Below are 12,665 nucleotides of genomic sequence, written 5' to 3'. Positions count from 1 at the left end.
ATCATCTTAAGAAGATGATTGAAGATCAATGGGCTAAGAGATGAAATCAATGGGTTAGGGGACGCAATTCCAATTTGTGGATTTCAGGTTCTCTTTTAGAGACAAATCATGATCTGTCAGACCATGATGTAACTATAACTCTATGGTACATAAAGGTAATATCTCGCACGTGTACACACTTCACTTTCAATGGTGAATTACTATCTCAGTACGGTTATTTATGAACATGCTGTGTGATGATACAACAATGAGGTTTTAGTCGTGTCTCTATGGATTGTTCATCACACATATAAGGGTCACATAGTCTCTCGGCTCTCATCCGATCATACTACGACCTCATCAAGGGCTAGTCCAATAAACCCTCGTTGGTTTCATCTCTATGCCTAAGTACCTTGGGTTTTCCAACTTGGCTCGCCTAGCACGTCGAGCCTACTCTGAATATTGGCAAATTGCATTTGTCTAGTATGATTCACAAGAATACCACATTCCCATAGAGTTTATGATTCATTTATTTCAAATGTTTACACAATCTCTCTTAAAGCCTTTAGAGGCCACATAAACCCAACAGTAACAACCAATGGATATAAAATTTAATAGCTTGGATGTGTCATAAAGTTTGATACAATTTATTTTGATCTTTGAGCTTGTCCAATGGAATAAATGTGTCCACCCAATTTCTCGTTCAATAATTATTATTAATTGTGATGACGTTGTACAAAAGATAGGTGGTCTTATTGTATAATGTTCTTGTATAGGATTTTGTAGTATAAGATTCATCACTTTGGTACAACGAGGTCACAATCGTTCTTACCCACTTGGTGTGAAATCTAATAGATTAAAGTTCGTCATAATATTTGAAAAAATTTATTTTGAACTTTGTATGCAATCATCTCCAACTTCCTGATTACACATTTAATGGTTAATAATGATTGTAACTTTATTTATACCAAAATTGAATGATCTTATTATATACATTTCCTTGTTCTAACGGTCAGTGATTTTATGCCACTATTTCAAAATATAGTGAAAAAACTATGTTTGTAACGCGAGTATGACCTAAAATTTTGTTCAAGCAATTTCTTCATCCTAATCAACCCCAAAAGTTAAACATGGTTCTTCTCTCTAACCAAGAATCTAGACCATCTATTTGGTCGATATTGATATTTAGGTCCTTAAAAATTTAAAATCATTTTGTGCTTTTTAAATTTGCTTGTCTAAAAATGATAAGGCTATTAACAAAATATGGTATTAAAATAACCCTTTAAATGTCTATATCTAATCGTCTAATTCAAATACACAGCCTATGTCCATTGGGTTACAAAAAACACTTTTTATATTATACTCTCAAAATCTGTTTCTCATAAATTGTTCAATCGTAATGAAAATAATGTGTATTTTAGAATTGGAGTCAAACAAATACCTTAACATGGTTTTTAAAAGGTTTGCATAAAATTACTCCCTATATATGTAGAGAGAGCATAGCCCACAGGAGCACACTCCCTCGGGTAAAACGCTTACTTGGGATAATATTTTCAATCTCAAATCTTGGGAACCATGTAATAATCATAATCAGTATATGAATATTAAAAAAAAAAAAGAAAAAAAAAAAAAGCTATTATGAGTTCTGAACGGTCTCAATTCATTCTTGAAGTAAGGTTTGTACGAGGTGCCCACCTTATACTATAGAAGTAGGATTAACCTCTAAATTTTGTAGAAAGATGTAACCTCAATGTTAGAAAAATTAAAAAATTCAAGTTCACTCTAATTATGAAATTTAAAATTTTAAAAATGCTGAAGATTGAGTAAATTTATAAATATTTGAAAATAGACCGTCTATATAACTTGTTACAAGATCGACAACTTTAGGATTTGAATTTTTTTTCTTTATACCCATACTTCTCAAGGTCGAGATAATCAAAAGGAAGGTTGTTCAACGTCCTAACACTCATTTTTTATGGATTTTGAAGTGCACCTTAGTTCAATAGTATAAAGTTGGAATCTTACTTTGAGAGAGGGATAGCGTTTTATTAGAAGGATGAAACCGTATTTTTGGTAGCCAAAAGGATGTTACTGTGTTCCACTTATGAGAGTTGCAAAGTTGGGGATTTGCTTTTCAAATGAAATGGGAGTATAATCATTTGCTTTGTTGTTATTATGTACTTTGTTAACAAATGATGCTTTATTTAGACCAAGTCACTTCAAGTTCGTTATATGATTTTTCAAAAGCGAGTTATTACCTAGTTAATGCCATAACTAATTGATTTATTTTTTATTTTTGGGTAAATCACCATAACTAATTGATTGAGGTAAAAATTTTGACCTTTAAAGAACATATGATGGTTCACGCATTTGGCGTAGTCCTACACGAGCATACTATATACTTACTCCTTTAGTCGATAGACTTGCAGTGGTTGATTTTTTTGTTTTTTTTATTTGAAATTTTAAGACCACTTAAAATTGCCTTATAGATATTTTTTTTCAAAGAAAGAAAGGAAGACGAAAACGTTAACTCTTAAATTCTTCTAGGATCCACTTTAAAATCACTTTTTAACTCACTTTTTGCTTTTTTTTTTCTTTTTTTTTTTGCAGTTAAGATGCATATTTTTTAAAAAAAACAGGTTAAGTTTTTATCCATTTCAATATGTAGAGACATGAGAGATAAGTAAAACACTTTTTAGTTTCTACGTCTTTTCTTCATAGAGGCTAATAAACAGATTTAAGGAGTATGACGTTAAAACAAATAATAGATAGCTTGTAGCAAATAAAGAAATAAATTAGAAGAAAATATCACAACTAAACAAGAAGTTGAGAACACATACATAAGTAACATACACCAAAAATAACATTAAAAAGAAATAAATTTTTTCCCATATTCATCACAAAATAATATTTTTATAAAAAAATATATAAAACATTAAAAACAATCCAACAAGCTCACCAAAAATGTATAACATTAAAAAGAAACAAAAATTTTCCTCATATTCATCACAAATAACCATATTTTTGTAAAAACAATCCAACAAGCTCACCAAAAATATAGAAATTTAGAAAAAAAAGGGTATATTCTTTTTTTCCCTCATATTCATCACAAATTTCATATTTTTATAAAACAAAACGTAATTTTATTTTTAAAAAAATGTTTTAAGAATCCTAAAATCGAGCCAAAGAATACATAAACTTTAAAGTCGAAATCAACCCCAAATCTTTCATGTTTTAACAAATTGATATGCGGATATGATAGATACTTCAATTAAGATTCAAATGCACCAAATTTCATGAAAACTTATTCACTATTGAGATCTTTATTCAAAAAATTGTGAATTTTTTACTTCACGAAAATTTCAGGAAAAAACGCAGTAAAAAAAAATTGCTGTAAAAAAATTTAATCAATAGTAAATCAAAATAACTAGTTTATTTGATAGATAAGGACTTTATGATCAAACTTCAGTGATTAATTCTATAAAAATCGATCAATTGATCGATAAGAAATCAATTTGTTTGGATAAAAATAGTTTTTCGAGCAGCAGTACTTCGGGCCCAAAAAAACCTCAAATCTTCAGCGTTTTGGAAAAATTGAAATATGTAAACATTGAATCCTTCAACAATCAATCAAAGGCCTCCATTTATATGAAAATCTATGAGGTATTAAAGCTACATTTGATAGAATGGCGAAAATTTTTAATTTTCAAAAATCTCCATTTCAATTCGCCAAGAAGTCTTTGTTTTTCGATCTCTGATTCAATAATAGATAATCTATAGAAACTTTACGGTGTATAACATTAATATTTGACTGAAAAAAAAAAAAAACTACAAAATGAAAGAAAAAAATGCTACAAAATCTTGAACTATGAAAATAACTGGCATGTGTCAAATAACGGCTGTTATTTTATGCATTATAACAACGTTGTAACGCACGACAACAATAGTAAACCGGACCGGTTAAGAAAATCGACCGATTTTTAAGAAAATTGCCAGTTTGACATTGAACCGGCCAGTTTTGGCCTCGATTTTTTTTGGTGAGTTCTACCTTACCATGTGTACTGCAAAACCGGCCATAACTGAAATTGCCACCCCACTGGTAGCGAACTAACCGGCCAGTTCCAGTTCTCACCGGCCGGTTTTGCGAACACGGGTTCCACTTATGAGAGTTGCAAAGTAGGGGATTTGCTTTTCCAATGAAATGGGGTTATAATCATTTGCATAGTTGTCATTATATACTCTGTTAACAAATGATGCCTTATTTAGACCAAGTCACTTCAAGTTCGTTATATGATTTTTCAAAAGCGAGTTATTACCTAGTTTATGCCATATCTAATTGATTTATTTTTTATTTTTGGTAATTCACCATAACTAATTGATTGAGGTAAGAGTTTTGGTTCACGCATTTGGCGTAGTCCTACACGAGCATACTATATACTTACTCCTTTAGTCAATAGACTTGCAGTGGTTAAATTTTTTGGTTTTTTTTTTTTTTTGAAATTTTAAGACTACTTAAAATTACGTTGTAGATATTTTTTTTCAAAAGAAAGAAAAGAAGAAGAAAGCGTTAACTCTTAAATTCTTCTAGGATCCACTTTAAAATCACTTTTTAACTCACTTTTTGCTTCTTTTTTTTTGGGAGTTTTTTTCTTTTTTTTTTGAAGTTGGTCACGAGGTTCAGAGGACGCATCTCCAATAGCTATGGGGTTGTAAAATTTGAAACATTTTCATTTGAAGTTCATGACTAAGTGTATGATTTGATCCCGTGGGAGCATAAAATCTGTAGACGACCTTTAAGACAGCTTCTATTCATTTCTATCTCTCCTTTGCTAGTCATTTCTATCTCTCCTTTGCTAGGCAGTAGAAACAAGGGGGAAAAAATCCAAGGGATTTCATTATTGTTAGGGAAATGTATATCTTTTATTCACTAGTTACTTGAATTATGAGTTTGTTACAGGTTAAGGTCTTTCCTTCCTTGCAATTTAATATGAATGTTTTAACTTTCAAAAATTGAATGATTTATTTTTTCTGTTTTTGGGGTAAGTCAGTGGGGAAATTTAAGTAAATATTATTCATAACTTGCAAAACTGAAGAAAGTCCTCAATATTTTGTATTTTACAATCAAGTTTTTGTCTTTTTATTTACTCAAAATGCTTCCAATTTAGAAGAAAAATATTAGTTTAAATTCCAACCCAACTTATATTTCTCTCTCTGTATGTGTATTATAAATTAACCGTGCATTGTAAATTACCAATTCCCCAGGTCCAGCGTGTATTCTATGCTCCCGCCACAGCATACTGTATGCTTACTCCCTTCGGTAAAATAACTAATTTTGGAAGATTTTCTCGTTTTTGTTTGATCAAAAATTTTGAGAACCAATTAAGAATTAGTAGATAATTATATTCAAAAGAAAAATCTTCAGTTAAGAAATTCTAACACTTGAATCTCAGCTTTCAAAAAATTGACTTTTTCCTTTAATATTGAGGTATTGTTCCTTTCGAGCTTAATGCTATTATGAAATTCTTTTATGGAATATAGTATATGACTTGAAGATGTTATATCAAAAGAATTTGGGATACTAAAAGTATTCCTAGTTTAGGTGTTGCCTAAGACGGTAAATGGATAGCATGCTCCCTCCAGAGCATAAACTCCTTTGACCTCTCTTTCCCCCTCCATCACCTGGCATCCTCTCAAGCAGCTTATTATTTGCGTTAAGAGTCCTCAAACTTTCCTTGCTGCTCAAGGCAGCTTTAATTTTAAATCGAGTTCCAACCTCACTGAAGGATTAGTCAAGTGATTAGGGAAATGTTGATGCTCCCCTGGAACCCTTTTTTTATATGAAAAAATATGTTTAAATATATTTATTTTTGAGATTTTTTTTTGTTTATTTTAACCGATGATATATGAGATTGTATACAATGACATCATTTTCTTTCGATATAAGGAGGTCACAATTATTTAGAATCAGCCAATATGAAATTTTATAGCTTGAGTGTATCATAAAGTTTGAAAAAAATTCTTTTGAACTTTGAGCTTGGTCAAAGAAATAAATGCAGCCACCCATTTTCACATCTAATGGTCAAAGTTAATTGTGACTACCTTGTATCGAAAGTAAATGGTCTCATTGTATATATCTCCTTGTGATTTGTACCTTGTATAGAAAGTAAATGGTCTCATTGTATATATCTCCTTGTGATTTGTATCTAATCCCTATTTTGATCAATTTGGATGGGTTCGTTTGGACTGCTCAAAAATCATATTTTGACCAAAATTTGCATTTGCGTATATATTTGTCTTAAAAACTTCACAATTTATTGCAATTTCTCTCTCTCATTTTTCAAGCAATTCATCAACAAATTAGTTCAAAATGTTAGCATTGGAACCCTCTGATAGACCCTTAATAATTTATTGGATTAAAAAACTGAATCAAAACGAAAAATCTTTAAAATCGATTTTTATTTTTGGGCTTTTTTTTTCTTGTTTTAATTTTCTATTTTGATTTATACCTCCTATTTTATGAAGTCAGATATTTGGTTTCACTACATGCTTTTTTTTGCCATTTTTCTCTACTTTCTCTTCTTTTTTTATTGAATAGTTGGCTGCATCAGCCCATCCAACTTGGCGACTCGGCCTGCTTAGGTTGGATTGGCGGTTAACCAATTCGACCCACTAGTCTTATTTTTTAAGCACTTTTATATATATATAGGGCTTTTCTAATGGTAACACCCCATGAAGTCATACATGTTACATATAAAAAGGGCGTGGAGTGCTAAAATTACTCTACTTGCTCCTCTTTTAAATCTATTGTATATACCTGACAGATATTCTTTGCTCCCGCGGGAGCATAGAGCATACTCTCAATTAAAACAATCTATGAGTACGTTTCCCGCCCAATATTTTGTAGATGTAATATCTTCAAATTAGTGATCGATGCCCAAAAAATAAATGTTTAAATTGCACTGCACTTTATATGCCTCAAAAAAGTAACATACAAAGATTGAATAGAGATTGTTGAAATTTTGTAGCGCAAATCAAATCCCCGTTTTTTTCTTAAGAATAGAGCTGGTCAGCATCATTTGGGCTCTACTTTTACATGCATGGTTAAGAGCTCATAGAAAAGCCACGGTCATAAGCATCACGATCATCCAATGAATGGATGAAACCGATCCACAAAAAATTACATCAAAGAAGTGAGAGTTCCATTTTCTCTTCATCACCGTCCATCAAGATTAGATGTGCTAGACACGAATTTACCCATATATCTATGTTTTTTATGGTCATAAATCACAAGTTCAATAGATCATATAGATATTACAATCATTAGAGAAAGTATACAATAAAATTATTTATCTTTGGTACAAAGAGGCCAAATCAACTATGACCTTTAGATGTGAATTTGAGTGGCTGAGTACCCCATTAATTGACTCAAATTCCAAATAAAAGTTTCAAACTTTAGAGATACACTCTCGAAGTTGTCAGGTTTCACATCTGATAGTTATAAGTGAAATTGACCTCCTTGTAACCTAAAAAGTGACCACATGCAATCCCACCCAAGATACAAATAGTGACAATATTTAATGCTTGATAGCAGGGGCATACTATGCATTTGCTCTCTTGAGTAAAATTCTAGCTCAAAGTATTATTTGAATCCCAACTTTTGGGGACGTAATCTCTAGAACCTAATAACCAATTTATGGAGAAAAAAAGCTAAACAACACTCCTTATGTGCCTCAAAAAAAAAAAAAAAAAAGGTCCCGATATTGAATAAGAACTATCAAAATTTTGAAGGGCAAGAACCCAAAATCCATTTTTTTTATTGAATATAGTCATTTAGTTGTAGTTAACTCCACCATAGCTAATTCCAAATTAGTCATGTTGGTCCCAAGCCTGGATAAAGGATAAGGGTTGCGTCAGGTAGGGCAACCAATATAAATCTTTGCCATATCTTTTCACGAGTCATTTAGTTATAGTTAGATTTCAAATTTTCAAAAAGAACATCCTCCCAAGCTGCTCTTTCCCCTGGGAAGTTGTTGTACACTACCCTCCCACAAATTCCATTCGCCTTTTACATAAATAAGGTGTTTATACCCAAATTATTTTATACTGCATTATGATGTCCATTGCTCCCATCAAGTAAAATTTAATTTAAAAGTATTTCTAGGACTTCAAATTTTACCAATATAACCTATTTAACTTATAGACTAAACTTCAATAAAAAAAAAAGATTGTCTACAAAGAGACCATTTATCTTTTGTGCATAGAGATCATAATCATTCTCACTCATTAGATGTCAAATTCAATAGCTTGGGATGAGTTTTTTGCAATCTATCAACAGTGACATATTCACATACTTTGAAATACAACTCTTAAATTATATAGAACTTTGATATAGACTTACACAAAATTTTCATATCACAATCATATCTTGCCTTAAAGATTTATTCATAGCTTCCAACTTTCACTAGAAATCAACAAGTAATTCTTTTTAAGATACATATGCCCCCTTAATTCACAAGTTTCCCCCAATAATTTGAAGAGTTTCATCACTCATTCATCATGCAAAGGCAAGTCATTGTTGCTGAAAAATCATAATAGAATAGTGTGCATATAGTGTCATTGTTCACATGCCATTCATGCTCACCACATGCATTATTCCTGCTTATTCTAGGATCAAAATCATGCTTGATTCATGTTCAATTCATACTATGAATTGGCAAGGTAATAATCCACTTACTTTAACAACAAAGTACCCTCTAATTATATTTTATGAGGGAAATTTACTTCATTATTTGTGCTTATTCATGGGTAATGATCCACTTATGAGGGATCATTACTCCATTATTCATGCTTATTCAAGCAAATCTTTTGCTTGGGGTACCATATATGTTATAAGAATGAGAGGGAGAGGAGAGAGAGATGAGGGATGAGGGAGAGGAAAGAGAGATGATACCATGGTATTTTATCAGATATAAGATATTGAAATGACATACTTATGATACCATGAATGTTCCTTGGTGCTTCTGTTTTAGGTTGAAGATGCCGAGAACAAGAGCCAATGATGTAAGCTCCAGTAACGAAAATACTGATGCCCTTGGGGAGTTTGTCAGGACTTTAGGGGTTATGACGCAGATGATGAAGGAGGCTATACCAACCCTATCTACCCCTGCCCCTGACTTAAATGATAGCAGTTTGATAGAGAAATTTAGGAGGTTGGCTCCTCCAACCTTCTCAAAAGAACAGAAGGTCAAGTTGGGGACCTTTATGTTAAAAGGGGATGATGAGCACTGGTGGGGCTCAGTGAAGCAGTCATGGGCAGAAGCAGGAATGGAAGCAAACTGGAGAAACTTTCTTGGAGCCTTCCATGAGAAGTATTTTTCTGATCAGTAAGGAAATAAAAGAAGTAGAGTTTATCGAGCTGCAATAGGGAAATTGAACTGTGGAACAATATGCATCCAAGTTTGCTGAGTTATTAAAGTATGCGCCCTACATCATCAATACCGAAGCGCGGAAGGCGAATAAGTTTGAGAGGGCCATTAGGTCAGAGATAAGGGGGAATGTAATATAGGAAAATTTGAAGGCTTTCTCCCCTTTGGTAGACTTAGCTATGAAGATTGAAAGGGACTGTGAAGGATCCCGGGTTGGGAATTCGGGGAGAAAAGCTCGCCCACCGCTTAAGAGGAACCTTAGGGGAGGAGAAATTTAGAGGGGCAGGAAGATTCAAAAATCATGGCTAGGCAATGTAAGAGAGAGTCAACGCCCGACGTGCCCACACTGTGGGATTGGCGGCCGATTGCCGAAGGAAGACTGGGGCATATTTCAGATATGGCAAGTTGGGCCACCAAATTAGAGATAGCCCAGTAAGGGGACCTAAGAACCAGCCAAAGACAGGTCTGGTATTTGCTCTCACTGAGCAGGAGGCTAAGACATCAACTTCAGTTATCAGAGGTACACTCTCCGTCCGTGGTTGGGAAGCTAAAATTCTGATTGACCCTGGATCCACTCATTCTTTTGTTGCACCTCACTTTGCATGCCACATAAATGTTAGACTTGCATTGCTTAACTGGACATTAGTAGTTAGTACACCTATGTGGGAGTCTATAAAAGTGATACTGTTTATAAACACTGTGAAGTTTTGTTTGAAGGATGTATTTTGCCTATAGACTTAATATTGCTAAACATTCAGGATTTTGATGTAATTTTGGACATAGACTAGTTGTCCACGTATTATGCTATAGTAAATTGTTATGATAAAACTGTGACCTTCAGATGCCCAAATTTACCTGAGTTGAATTTTGTTGGTATTAAGGATGTTTCCCCTATACACTTTATCTCGGCCCTTCGGGCTTCCCGCCTATTGGCCAAAAGATGTGTTGAGTATCTGGCATATGTAGTCGAGAATCGGGATGTCCAGTCCAAGTTGGAAGAGATACCAGTGGTGAGAGAGTATCTAAAAGTTTTTCTCAAAGAGTTGACTTCTCTGCCTCTAGCTAGAGAGATAGAGTTTGAAATAGATGTGGTTCTTAGTTCTGCTCCCATCTCTAAAGCCCCTTATAGGATGACCCCAGCTGAATTGAAAGAATTAAAGGAGCAATTGCAAGAATTATTAGAAAAAGGGTTCATTCGACCTAGTGTGTCACCTTGGGGTGCACCGGTCCTATTTGTGAAAAAAAAAGATGGATTTTTAAGACTTTGAATAGATTACAGACAGCTGAACTAGGTCACTATAAAGAACAAGTACCCCTTGCCTAGAATTGATGACCTTTTTTATCAACTACAAAGGGCTCAAGTATTTCCTAAAATTGACCTCCGATCGGGTTATCATCAACTGCGGATCAAGGAAAGGGATGTCCCTAAGACCGCATTCAGAACCCGATATGGCCACTATGAGTTCTTAATAATCCCATTCGGATTCACCAATGCCCTGGTAGTCTTTATGGATTTGATGAATAGGGTGTTTAAACCTTTTTTGGATGATTTTGTAGTGGTCTTTATAGATGATATTCTGGTATATTCAAAGAACCTGGAAGAACATAGGCATCATAAGAACGGTCTTCCAGACTCTGAAAACAAAAAAGTTGTATGCCAAGTTAGGGAAGAGCAAGTTTTGGCTTCCTAGCTTGTTCTTCCTTGGGCACATTATTTCTAAGGATAGGGTCGCAGTTGATCCTTATAAGGTTGAAGTTGTTCTGAAGTGGGGAAGATCGATAAATGTGACTGAGGTCCGCAGTTTTCTGGGACTGGCTGAATATTATATGCGCTTTGTTGTTCAAAGATAACGCTCCTGACCCGCTAACTCAGAAAGAAGTGAATGTTGTATGGTCAGCTGATTGTGAGAAGAGTTTTCATGAACTGAAGAGGAGACTGACCACAGCCCCAATACTGACCTTGCCCGAAGGAAACGACGATTTTGTGGTATATTCTGATGCCTCTCTTAAAGGGCTTCGATGTGTGTTGACACAGTGACGAAAGGTCATGGATTATGCCTCCATGCAGTTAAAGCCGTATGAGCAAAACTACCCTACTCATGGCTTGGAACTCGCGGTTGTAGTATTTTCTTTGAAAATTTGGAGACATTACCTCTACGGGGCCTAATTTAAGATATTTACGGACCATAAAAGCCTTAAGTATCTATTTTCACAGAAAGAGTTGAACATGAGGCAAAGAAGATGGATGGACCTACTGAATGATTATGATTGTGCCATCAATTACCAACCGGGCAAGACTAATGTAGTAACCGACGCTTTGAGTCGAAAACTGGTGATATCAATAGCACATCTGATGATTCGAGAAATGAAACTGATAGAAGATGCAGTGGAGTGACACCTAGATCTGCCCCCTCAGAAATGGGGTAGGAATGACTGCTGGTATAAGGGTGGAGCCCCAGCTCTTTCAATAAATTCGTAAGGCACAGAAAGAGGATCCCCAAGTCATGAAAATCGTCGAAGAAATAAAGCTGGGGAGAAAAGATATTTCTCTATTAGCAGTTATGATCTGTTAATGTTTAAGGATCGGGTATGTGTTCCAAACGATTGGTATAAAACGGGCTATTTTAGAAAAAGCACACCACTCCCGTTATATTGTGCACCTAGGGAGTACCAAGATGTATCAGGACCTGAAGAAAACTTTATAGTGGAATAATATGATGTATCCAAGTGCTTGACATGTTAGCAAGTGAAAGCTGAACATCAACGAGACTGCTGCAACCCTTACCGGTACCCGAATGGAAGTGGGAATACATCACCATGGATTTTGTCTCTGACTTACCTAGGACAGGTGCCGGACATGATAGTATTTGGGTTATTGTAGACTAGCTGACTAAAGCAGCCCATTTCTTACCGGTCTGCAAGACTTACACCTTGGATAGACTTGCCCATTTGTAAATTAAAGAGATTGTTAGATTACATGGAACACCTGTCAGTATCGTGTCCGACAGCAACACCAGATTTACTTCAAGATTTTGGAACAGTTTGCAATCAACTTTGGGGACGAGACTTACTTTTAACACTGCTTTTCACCCTCAGACTGATGGACAATCAGAAAGAACTATTCAAACTCAGGAAGACATGTTGAGACCTTGTATTACTGATTTCAAAGGAAGCTGGGAGGAACATCTGCCTTTGATCGAATTTGCTTATAATAACAGCTTCCAATTCAGTATTCAGATGGCACCTTTTAAAGCTTTGTAT

Source organism: Amborella trichopoda, chromosome 2, assembly GCF_054954075.1.
Source record: "Amborella trichopoda isolate Santa Cruz 75 chromosome 2, AtrichopodaSantaCruz75HAP2 v2.0, whole genome shotgun sequence".
Taxonomy (NCBI): Eukaryota; Viridiplantae; Streptophyta; class Magnoliopsida; order Amborellales; family Amborellaceae; genus Amborella; species Amborella trichopoda.
Note: the sequence above shows the minus strand (reverse complement) of the source record.